The sequence below is a fragment of the Neofelis nebulosa genome, chromosome 5, assembly GCF_028018385.1.
Source record: "Neofelis nebulosa isolate mNeoNeb1 chromosome 5, mNeoNeb1.pri, whole genome shotgun sequence".
NCBI classification, from domain to species: domain Eukaryota; kingdom Metazoa; phylum Chordata; class Mammalia; order Carnivora; family Felidae; genus Neofelis; species Neofelis nebulosa.
Genome location: NC_080786.1, coordinates 45,904,186 through 45,917,061, shown reverse-complemented (window position 1 = coordinate 45,917,061; position 12,876 = coordinate 45,904,186). Strand labels below are relative to the sequence as shown.

The window sequence follows — 12,876 nt, the reverse complement described above, 5'->3', positions numbered from 1 at the left end:
GTAAATGTGCCTTTTAATTGCATGGAGCAGGATTTTCTTCCATGGGCTCACGCATTAGACTTTAAGAAATCCCTGTTTTGCTTTGTTTTTTAATTTGTAAACTTATGGCTTGTAAAACATAAGACAGTGTTTGTGTGTGTGTGGACAGTGGGTTAAAATCCGTTCGGGATATGTTAAGGAGCAAGGATATAGCTCGGCTATGATGTAATCTTCCAAGCTAAGGGAGTCCGATAAAGAAATGAAATGCTGAAGAGAAAAAAAGGCAAAGCAGCTTTGGTTTAAGAGAGCAAACTGCCACAAACTCACAAAAACTGAAACCAAAGGTAAAATACTTCATGCAAGGAAGGATGTGAAGTCTTCTCTGAAACCTAAACACCTGAGCTGCTCGTGTGGATTTAATGGTGACTCACAACTAATTTTCACAGGGAAGACACAGGAATAAATAAGCCTCATAGTTGCTATTTTAGTTTTTTTTAATATTTTAGGTTTTGCTTTTCATATCTTGACTCTTAATGTCTGGTTTCGTCTGAGATTTCCCAAACATTTAAATATCAAGTATTCAGAAGTTTTTTGGTTTTAATTTGTGGACGGCAAGGACAAAGAACGTAATTTGTGCAGCTTATTTTTGCTTGTTTTTTCTAGAAACTGTGTAATAAATTTCATAAAATCTAGACTGACAGATAATTTTAAAACTAATGCTTAGAATAAGTTAAAACTTGTGCTGAGAACCCACTCCTTATACTTCCCAGCCAAAAAAGCTTTATAAGAGCTCCATTTATTGGAGAAATTCTAAGCATACTGTAACTGAAAGAAGGCAGTGATAGGATAATTTACAAACCACAAGTGTCTCCCTACTCTGCCATCAAAAATATTTTAAAAGTCACAAAATTTAGTGATTTTAAAAAGCTATAACTCTTCTTAATAAATGACTCTCTAAATGAATAAAACGCAACCTCTTAAGTCTTCTTCTAATTCATTTTTACACCTACCAACTTTCTTGCCAGTTTTCCCTCTTAAAGATAGCATCCATGGTGGGGGGAGGGGGGGCAGAATCTCTCTCTATCTCTAGTTCTCCTTCTGTTCTAGACAGCTTTCCACATCAGCCCCACCCATTATAGGGGAAAACATTTCTTCACCTTTGGTGCTTCAACACAAAACAGTTCACTACTGATAGGGATTACCACGTGTAATCAAGATCATCTGAGAAAGAAAATCCAGAGTAAAAGTTGGTTTTAAAAACATAACCAAGATCTAGACTTACTTACATTTGGCCATATGCCCTATAAATTACATAGTTTTTTTTTTGTTAGCCATTCATATGCAATCTTACTAATACCTATTAAATGTATTACACTAACCATATGAAACTTCCATTTTTGTAGGCAAAAAAAAAAAAAAGCCAATTATTAACAATTTTATATGACTCAATCTAATAAAAAAAGGAAGAGAGACATAGTCTCAAAAGGCAGTCCCAGAAGTCAAGGGTGATGCAAAAAAACCTTTAATGGTATTTTACATAACTTTTATATGACAGTGAAATCCAAGACTTGTAAATAACAATTCCAATGAACCCCCATAGATACAGCCCTCTGCTTTTAAAGCTTTGTATAGATATTATCAAGACTGGATGAAATTAAAAAAACACTGGATGTCTCCAGCAGCCAAATTACACTGGGAAATACCTTAAATTGCTGGCTCTATTCAGTTAAGAAGCTAGGGTCCAGGGAGGTTCATCGACTCAAACAACACAACACAGCTAATGAAGGCCTACGATGGGTCTTAAAGGAAAAGGCCATCTGGCTTCAAATCCAGTACCCTCTCACCTATCCCATATCTTACCTCTGATCTAACAAGATGAATGTGCCCAATAAAAATTATAATTTACACATAAACATAAGTTGGAGATGTGAAAGAGCACAGGACTGCTGAGCCTCTTTACTAGCTGTTTACACAACAGTGGCAACAATCACACTGCATAAAATATAGTCAATATTATGGGGACTCAGATTTTTATAGATGCAATCCTATATGGTAGAAAAAGCAGGGCCTCTGAATGCAGCAGGCCAGCTGAATTTGAATCTACCGTGACCTTGAGCTATGTCTGCTTCTCAGCTCTTTTGCCTCTATGATCCTCCTCTGTTCCATAACCAATATAACATCACAATAAAGCTATCGCCCCACAGAGCTGCTAAGACAGTAATTGAGACATGTTCATATCTGGCACAGAGCAGCTATTCAAAAAAAAAAAGAATCTCTCCCCCATCCTTGCTAATAACCTATTATGTTAGAGATAGTACTGGAAAGATTAAATAAAACCTCACAGGAAATTTCTTCAGTTAGTATCTGATACTCACAGGGCCAAATAAGAAATCGCAAATAAGGGAACATGAATACTTCTCCCAATTCACCTCCTATCACTTCAACAGAAAACCGGGTAATGTACCAACACACAAGTAGCAAGTATCTATTAACGTATGTCCACTGAACAAGCAAACCTGTCCTTCCCGTCCAGACCTGTGGGCCTGATAGCTAGAGACCTGGAGATCAAGGGACTCAGAGCCCTGAGCCACACAGTGGTAGTCCTAGACAGACAGAGGTGAGAAAATGACACGAAGGTTATTATTTGCTTAATTCACATACTTCATGGATGCATGAATAACCAAATAAATAGACAACCTTATCAAAAACTCAAGAAAAAAAGTAAAATTAAAGATATTCAATCTGTAGGAGTTACAATGATAGACTGTGAAGTTTTATCTATTTTTAAAATTTAATTATCTTTATAAAAGTGTGGTATCCTTTTTTTTTGGTATTTACAGACCATCCAGTACATGATAAATTAAGGCCTAACATCAAAATAAGCAAACTAACCCCCAAAAATTCTTATTAGAAAATACAGTAAAATATATCTTAGCCAGGAATTCTCAACTTCTGGTCTCAAGATCCTCTTTACAATATTCAGAAGCCCAAAGAGCTTTCATCTGTATAAGTTCTAGCTAACCATATTTACTATAATAGATATTAAAACTGTTGAATTTATATTTGTAATTCATTTTAAAAGGTGTCAACTGTTAACAGGAATAACACATTTTTTTATAAAACAATAATTTATTTAAAAAAGCTTTAATTGGAAAGGTGGTATTATTCTACCTTTTTGCTTGCCTCTTTAATATCTGAACTAGGACAGATTCTCATATCCACTGCTTCATTTGATCAGTTTCAAAATGTAGTTTTAATTAAAGTATATTAAAGAAAATCTCATCTCACACAGATATGTAATAGGAAAAGAAAGAAGTATTTTAATAGCCTTCTGGAATTTTTTTCTTTGGTACCACAACAAATCTCAAAAAGTGGTTGTTTCTTAAAGGTTGTCTGCAATGTAGAACCTAAATCCTTATCAATGAATATTCTTTTTGCATTAAAATCCTTTAGTCTAACTTAGTCTTTGAATTTCTTTTTATCTTTATTTATTATAGAGAAAGACAGAGTGTAAGCGGGGGAGGGGCAGAGAGAGAGAGGGAGACACAGAATCCGAAGCAGGCTCCAGGCTCTGAGCTGTCAGCACAGAGCCCAAGGCGGGACTCGAACTCACGAACTGGGAGATCATGATGTGAGTCTAAGTCTCAACTGACTGAGCCACCCACGCACCCCTCTTAGTCTTTAAATGAATCTTTGACCTGTGCTAGATTTTATAACATCACATAATCAAGTCATTTGGAGATGTACTGTCATTCAGATGTATACTCTTTATTATATAAAAATCAAAAAAATGGTCTTAATATTGACACTGATCCGTAAGTACTGGGCAGTGCTATTTTCTTCCATTGATGAAGGTTCAGCTCATCCATTTTTGAGAAAATGTCGTCAAATACCCAAGTCAGTCTGAATTACTATAGTCTGTGTGTCATTCTTTCAAGTAAAAAATGGTGTTCCAGCAAAAAGCATCTAATTCAGTTCATAGCTCACATGGCTTAATCACTCAAGTGTTGTTCCTCTAGACAACCAACAAATAAGGCAGAAGCTTCATGAACAACTCCTATTCTGTCATGTACAATGTTTAAAAGACACATATTTAAAGGGTAAGATATAACCAAATTAACAATATATATTCCTTCATCAAGAACACTGTAAAGTGCACTTGGCCTTTTCTTCTCCTGGTTACTAAGAATTCATAGCAGTAAGGTATGCAGTGACTATAGAACAGATATGTGCATGGCCCTGATTGGTACTCAAGTATTTTACATACCCTGGCTTTTGCACCATTCATACAAATGTCAGCACAATGAGTAAAAAAGGCAAGTAACATGTTAGTATTCTTTTCAAGATGGGTTGACTTCATGGCCCCCGTGAAAGGGTGTCAAGGAACCCCACAGTCTAACAGACCATACTGTGAGAACTATTATTTTAGACTTTGAGATAGAAAAATTTTCTTTGGATACTAAAAACACTAACTCAAAACAAAAATAATTTGACTATATTAAAATCTGTAACTTTTGTTTATCAAAATACACCTTCAAAGTGAAAAGACAAGTTATAATCTAGGAAATGTATTTCACCATATATACACCTAACAAAGCAGATTATCAACACTATTTGAAGAATTTCTACAAATCAATAATAGCATAAACAACCCAACATAAAAATGAGAAGATAATGACTAGACATTTCATGGAAATAATCATTATATGAAGAGATGCCCATATCATCAGTTATCATGGAAATGCAAATCAAGGCCACAATATAGTATCACATCATAAACAAAACTTTAAAAGTCTGAGAATATGAAATGTTGAAGAGGATATGTATCGACAGGATCATTACACATTCTTAATAGGGGTATAAACTGGTGCAACCACTTTGGACCATAGTTGGCACTGTTTCCATTATTTTGACATTCCTATACCATATGAATTTGCAATTTCACTTCTAGATTTATACCTACAAGAAAATCTTTCCTATGTTCGTCAAGATAAACTATGGATATATGTCTCAGCCAAGTTTACAAGAGCAAAAGCCTAGAAACATCCTAAACACAGGAAATTAGTCATAGTCACCAAGACAAATAATTTACAGCAATACTCAATACCATGGATGATACGTGATATGATAAGGTTAAATCGCTAAAAGATAATATAAGGCTTTTAAAAAAAACAAAATCACAATTTCATACACATACATACCACAGATTCACACTTATTTTTAGGAACACAGACATTGCAGAACACTATAAAACAAGAAAGCAGGAGAATGACAAAAATAGGATTCAGGGTACATAATGGCCAGAGGTGGCATATGGGAAAGAGGACAGAGCATTCAGGTACACATAGCTTTTTACCCTCTCACCTTTTGTTTAACTTATGGAGTTTAAGGAAAATTATTAATATGATTAAAAGTAACAAAATTAAAATTTATCAAGTCAAACTTGCATCAACTTTGCATAAGAATATTTCATAAATTAAAGATTATGTAGATCCAATTTTATTCCCCAAAGATTTAAAAAGCTATCTGTACATTTTAACCTCTTGCAGATAGAAACTTTAAAATTCTAGAGGTTCTAAACAGACTCATAATTTGACAGTTAAGTAAATCAACTCAATTTAACCAAAATTCACAAATTCACTAAATATCTATTGAACTTTTAATGTCTGCCAGGTAAATAATTTAGCAGTGAATAAGAAAATTAAGTTCTGTTCTCATGAAGGTTACCTTTAAGGGGGTGATGGAGACAGTAAGTTGAAAATTAAATGTTATTTATTTTTTTTTAATCTTTATTTTTGAGAGAGAGAGAGAGAGAGAGAGCGTGCGCGCGCACGAGAGAGAGCGCACAGGGGAGGAGCAGAGAGAGAAGGAGACACAGAATCCGAAGCAGGTTCCAGGCCCTGAGCTGTCAGCACAGAGCCCGACACGGGGCTTGAACTCACGAACCGTGAGACCATAACCTGAGCTGAAGTCGGATGCTCAACCGACTGAGCCACCCAGGCGCTGCAAATATTATTTTAAACAATAAAGACACGTATGAAGAAAATAAAACATGGTGGGAGGCTGGCAGGTGCCAGGTAGGAGCTTGGCTGTGTCAGATGTCATGAACAGAGAAGGGCCCCCCTAGAAGGTGATGTTTTAATGTGGACCGACAGGGGGCAGCCACACTAAGATGCTAGAGAAGGACAGCCACAGACAGGGCTACAAGTACTTCTGCCTCAGTGAGTTTTATATCTTTACAAAACTGGGCTTCAACATCACTGTGGGGACAGCAGGAAAGCAAATTCACCCTGGTATTCCTGCTGGTCCTACGTAGTGCTTGACAAAACTCAGTCAGTGATGTTTGCAGACCCTTGCCAGTAGCCCCCACCAGTTTAAAAGGACCAGAAGCCATTTGGGATTTACTGGGACAGAGAGAAAACACGTATGTACCTAGCTCAGAGCTTTTTCCGGCACTGAAAAGGAAAGGCACGGGCAAGGAAAAGCTCAAGAGGATAGCTAAGTAGTAAAGCTTCTATTTTTATCTTTTTTGTTCGACTGGGCCAAAATATCTAAGTAGCACAATAATCTACGTTTATAATAAACATTGATTTGCCTAAGGCACCAAATATCTACTGTTTTGCCTTCCCCACGTCCCCCGCCCCATACACACAAATACACCTGCACTTTTTCCACAAGCTACTCATGTCAGTGACATCCAAAAACCAGAAGAAAGCTTGCTGGCACTTTTGCTACTGTAGGCCGGACTTATGTTCTAGGTAAGAGTCACACAACTGAGGAGAGGCCTCTGCTCTCCACCAGGAGAGCAACAGCGGAACCTGGCTGAGAAAAGTGGGAGCAGGATCAGCTGTATTAGTTATCCTGAGGTAGTATCTATCTGCCAGGCCTCTCCCAGCCACGTCCTAGAAGGGAGGCCTGAAACCAAGGTAAGACCAGAAGGTTAAATGCTGCAGGCAGTGACAGCTCGGAGGAGCTGAGCTGCCCGTGTGAGTGCTCTGGTTTCTACCTCAGGAATTTGCTCAAGCCACTAAGCTCCCTTCACCTGCTTTCTTCCTGTGCAATGTAAGAATGTTTTAGGTCATTCATCAGAAATTTATACAATTCGCACTATGAAACATTTGCCAAGTCAGGTCAAAAAACAAAGCTCTCTCTCCATGCAGAACAGACAAACCAACAAAAACAAGTCTTTTCAACAGGAAACAATACAACCCTAGCAGATAAGGCCTTGGAATGACACTGACCTGGATTTAAATCTCAGTTCTACAACATGCTAATTGTAACATCCTGGACAATTTATTCAGATTCTCTAGACATCCGTTTCTTCAACTATAAAGTGGGATTACTTTTATCAGAACAACACGAGGATTTACTCAAAAGTATATAGCTGTAGTTCGTTCATTCAGTGCTGCATAAAATTACACTATGTTTTTCTTTTACCCATTCTCCTACCAATAATCATTTGAGCCAATGCCCACATTTTTGCTCTATCACTTTCTATGTTTCAAGAAACACTTGTACATGTTTCTCAATATGCTTCTATAAAAGGTTTTTAGGGCATATACCTAGGAATTAAGATGCTTGGCTAGAGGGTAAGTGAATGCTCATCTTTTCAAGTACTTCCAATTCCTTTTCTAAAGTGATAAACTTGAGACACATAATGCTGAGCTGAGGATTTTTAAAAAGTCCTGGAAGACAGTATATAGCATGAACAATTTTAGAATGCAATATATATGCTTGTATGGATTACAGTCATCTGTTTAAAGGGCAGAAATGAAAAACACAGAACTCAAGACAGGGTTCCCTCTGGGCAGAGGGAGGCAGACAGCCAGGGAGGAGCACAAAGGTAGACGCAGGTGGCTCTGGCTGTCCAGTCAGCACTGTGTTCTTTTTACTGTACTTTACCTTAGGTTACATAAATTCTTCTCAAAGTAGGAAACATTCCCTGAAAAAGAGAAAATACTTCAAAAAGCAATTAGCATCGCCTGTGTCCAGTACAAGGTAAAGTTCCCAATGAATGGCAGTTGTCGCTACAAGACGCGAGGAGAGGGAAAGGGATGACGAGGCACAGTGGCAGCTAACACAAGGCACGACGGACTCGGTTGAGGGAAAAGCTCTTCCCGATGGAGGTGAAGCAACCTGCCTCCTCAACACCCAGGGCCGTGAGTGAGCCAGAAGTGCAGAAAGTGGGGGTCCACTGTGCAGAGGGGAAGTAGATGAGGCTGCTCGGGGTCCAGGAGCAGACACTGAGCTCCAAGGGGGGCAGGATGCACCCACAATACCAACAACACTGCATGATAATAAGCGCCCAAGGAATATTTTATAGGCAGTTCGCTTTACTGATGATGGTTTTCAACAGTGTTCTAAACAAAGATTATTTTGGCTTAGAAAAGTAGGTAGAAAGAGGAAAGAAGATGGCAAAGAATAGAATAAGAAAACCCAATTTAAGGATAGGTAGAGAAGCTTCCAAAGGTTAACAGAGGAAAACAGGCAGCAGGGTAACAGATGTGTCTAAGAGACTGTTGAGTACCTGCTGTGTGTGAGGCACTGAGCTCAGGATTCTTCCCTCAAAACTAATACACACACATATATCAGATGCACATGTGCATATGCATACATGTGTGTATGCACATATACTGTAATATATATCATCCTAAAAGTATAATACACAAGCGTATATACACGCACACATATACTTTCTTTTCCTTCTACTGAACCTCTTCCAAAATGTGCTGCAGGCATTATGATCCTCCCATCCTAAATACTTCGATATGCAACTCAGAAGAGTAAGAATATTCTCCTGCTTAACCATACCATCATCACACCTAGAAAGATTAACTCAAAAATACTAACACAGGGCCTATATTCAGATTTACACAACTGTCCCAAAACAATTACTATAGCTCTATCCTCTACTCCCTCAATCTCCAATCACAACCACACATTACACATTACACATTATCTCTCTTTGGCCTCCTTTGATCTAGAACTGCTCCTTCCCACCCAATCATGTTTGTTCACTTTTCATGACATTCATTTTTTTAGAATCTAGGCAAGTTGTTTTACAGAATGATCCACATTCCGATTGTTCATCCATGATCAGCTTTTTGACAGGGCACGTTGTATACATCTAAATAAATCATAATGTCAACTTATCCCACTTGGGATAAGTCTGATCATTCAGTGACAGCTAGATATCCCTGCTGAAAAGGATCAATTTTTTCCTTTAGTATTCTAAATGATCTGAGAGTGATACTTTTAGACTAGAATATCCTGTTCTCCCACAGCCTTTTATCGACTGGCTTTTTGTAACTACTGAAGACTGCGTCCTCATCAGTTATTACACTGAGGCTGAAAAATGGTGACTTTCTATCATTCACTCTATATTTTCTAGCTGAAATTATGTAAAGAAGAGCCTCCCCCTGTCTTCATCCTCCATTTGTCATCCTTATTCTTTTTTTTTTTTAATTTTTTTTCAACGTTTTTTATTTATTTTTGGGACAGAGAGAGACAGAGCATGAACGGGGGAGGGGCAGAGAGAGAGGGAGACACAGAATAGGAAATAGGCTCCAGGCTCCGAGCCATCAGCCCAGAGCCTGACGCGGGGCTCGAACTAACGGACCGCGAGATCGTGACCTGGCTGAAGTCGGACGCTTAACCGACTGCGCCACCCAGGCGCCCCTGTCATCCTTATTCTTAATATCACTCCTTTTTTTTTTTTTTAAAGTTATTTTGAGAGAGAGTGTGTGTGAGCAGGGGAAGAATCCCAAGCAGGCTCTGCAGAGGCTCAATTCCACGAACCATGAGATCATGACCTGAGCCAAAATCAGGAATCAGTTGCTCTGCTGACTGAGTCACAGAGGCACATCAAACACACACACTTTTTTTTTTCTTTTTTTTTTTTAAGTAGGCTGCACGCCCAGCACAGAGCCCAACTCAGGGTTTGAACTCACAGCCATGAGTTCAAGAGTCAGATGCTTAACCTATTGAGCCAGCCAGGCGCCCCTTGCTTTCCTTTTCTTAGTATCACTGTCAACTGAATTTGGTTTGTTTTTCCAAGCACATTGATCTCTTGTCATTCCTGTTGATATCCAAATTGTCAAATTTAGAAGTATCTCCAATAGCAGTTTCCGTGTCCTGTTTTGACATGTCCCTATCGGGCTGAGTGCTTCCTTGCTTTTTGCCCAACTGGTTCATCTCAACTCACTTGTACTTTCCCTCTGCCTTATTAAAGTCAACCATTTCTCCAAGAAGCCCGGGGTCCTTTCAGTGGGCAGTGATACTTAGGAACAAGATGAGCTCACTAATACTGAGAATCAGTATTTCTTTGCCTATAGAGGGTTTTTACCTTTGTTATTGAAGGATGGAAAAGGCTTGAGCAAGTTTATAGCTATGGGGCTATCATGACTTCTAGACCTACCAATTTTTAGTCTGTTTTATTAAGGACTTATGCAGGTTTATACCTCACAGGAAAATCACCACTAAACAGAGAGAGATACTAACAATATAAGAGAAAAACAATAATGTATGAAGATTAAAAAGAAGTCTAGAGTAGGCTGCATTTAAAGAAAAAAAAAAAAAAAAGCATAAAGTAAAACCAAACCAGTCCTGGTCCAAGCAAGTCATTAACATAAAACTGCAATGGAACACTTGTGAGCTGGTTATGATTAGACTTCTCACATATGGACATTACAGCTAAGGCAATAATGAAATGCCATCTAAGAGCTCCCATGCAGTATGGCAAGACATGACATGACTTTCTTATAATGTACTTGATGGACTCATATTGAATTCTATTAGAAAAGTGAAATAATCACAAATGTAATGGTCTAAAATGAAATATACATTCAACAATGGATCCCAACCTATGGACCTAGGGTTCACAAAAGGAAAGGTCTTTTACTTCACCTGTACTCTGAGCACCATCTTTAAGTTGCATAAAACTCCATCTTTCACATTTAAGTTCTACTCATTTTGAGATGAATATAGTTACTTCATTATCATATGTTGTATTATAAAAATACGAATTCATTTACAGAATTGCCTAATGCAAGGAATTGTCATGATGCCTTTTATTGAAAGCAAAGGTCATTGATTCCTCCAAAATGGAGGAAGTAGATCAAATGTTAGGTTTTCAAATGCATGTATCACTCTTCTGCAGTATTCGCACTCCCACCCAAAGTCCTGGATATCCTTCTTCTTGGGCTATGTGAGGCTGATTCTTGAACAAACATACAGGTGGTTGATATTTAACTAAGTAGTTACAAGTGTGGGTTTCCCAGAAATGAAAACCTGCTCCCCATTCCCATAGCAAAGGGATATGCATTAATGCCCTGAGCCCCAAGATCTGAACATCTGAGTACTGCATGCCTAACTGAGAAATGCAAACATCATCTCAGTGAGGCAAAAGGAGGTCAAAGATTCATTTCCTTGCCTGGCCCTGGGGAATAGAGCCTCATAGTTAAAAAACAAAAACAAAAACAAAAACAATGCGGCAGAACAGGCTGGAAAAAAGTCAGGAATCCAAGTAGCTCAACCTAATTCCAGACCTAGAAAGGAATCATTTCCCAAAATTAGCAAGACCAAAATTTCATAGCTTTATGCCACTTTCATCAAAGATTCAGGCTTCTGGGGATTGATTGCTGAGTAAGACCGTGAAATATTTCGGCTTCCCTCATTCCCTATTGCCAAATGCCACTTCCTGTGAGGACAATAGGGGGACCATTGGAAGCACAGCCTTCCCCCCATCCTCCCAACACAAGCACTTTTGAGCCAGATACCCGAGGAGGTTCAGGGCACTTAGCAAACAATCTATGGTGCCTCCTATAGCTCTCATTCAGGTGCAGAGCATCAGCTGAAAGTGAACATGAGAAAGCAGGGGGAACCGTGTGGATGCCTGACCCAGGGGAAGTCCTGGGCAGACTGAAAGTCCCAAGGACATGGGATTATTCCATTGTCAGCTGAGTCACTCCCTGAACCCCCACTGTTCCCTCTGAGTCACACACTACCAAGCACCAGGTTATTTGATTCTTAGAGGAACAGGAACCCTATGAGGCAGCAACCACTACCCACCCCCCCCATTCTAAGAGAAGTAAAGACAGAAACACGGAGGTACTTAGTAACCCACGGCTATTAAATAATCAAGCCACATTTCTAACCAAGGTCCACTACAGCCAACAGGCATGCTTTTAATCATCATACTGCACTGTCTGCCTGTTGCCCCACCAGTGCAGACAAGACAGTCCACTTCACATTCTGAGACCTAAGGATTTGAATTACCTACCATTGATGAGCTACTCAACATAGAGTTAAGACTGTAAGTGTTAAGACAGCACCAAAGAGAGAGTGACTAAATTCTCTCTGTATATCAAAATGATATCAAATATACCTACCACTTAGAGGCTATTCCAGTGATTTTCAACTCAGGAAAATTTAGAAATGTCTGCACACTTTTTGTTGTTGTTGTCATAAATCATGGGGTGCTACTGGCACCTAGTGGATAGAGGCCAGAGATGCAGCTAAAAACCTTGTAAGGCAAAAGACAGCCTACCTACAAAGGGCTGGAATTCAAAAAAAAAGAAAAAAAAGTCAATAGTGCCAAGGTTGAAAATCCTTAGGCTATGCCAAAAAGTGTAGGTGAAAACTCCTCACTAATCCATCCTGACAATCCGGACACTGTCCCATCACAGAGGCTAGTGACAGTTGGCCATTTTCATGGCCCCAGACCTTTGGCACCTGTGCTACACCTCACTGTCTACCGCCTCCTGTAATCAGCTAAGATATGCAGACACACCTCTGAGCTCTTAGGTGTGCCAGGCATACACTTTGCTACTAGCTCTGCTAAAAGTATTTTAAGAGAAGTGGTTAGAATTAACAGTAAAAACTAGGTTTGAACATTAT

At 38.8% G+C, this 12,876-nt stretch overlaps 2 protein-coding genes across 10 annotated transcripts in view; one reads left to right on the top strand and one right to left on the bottom strand.

The window, feature by feature from the left end:
• The window catches only part of MED12L (mediator complex subunit 12L), a 332,574-nt gene that overhangs the window by 182,633 nt on the left and 137,065 nt on the right, over positions 1-12,876 (bottom strand). The window lies entirely within an intron of this gene.
• P2RY14 (purinergic receptor P2Y14) overlaps positions 1-12,876 on the top strand; it is a 78,169-nt gene that overhangs the window by 51,980 nt on the left and 13,313 nt on the right. The gene's annotated exons all lie outside the window — the stretch shown is intronic.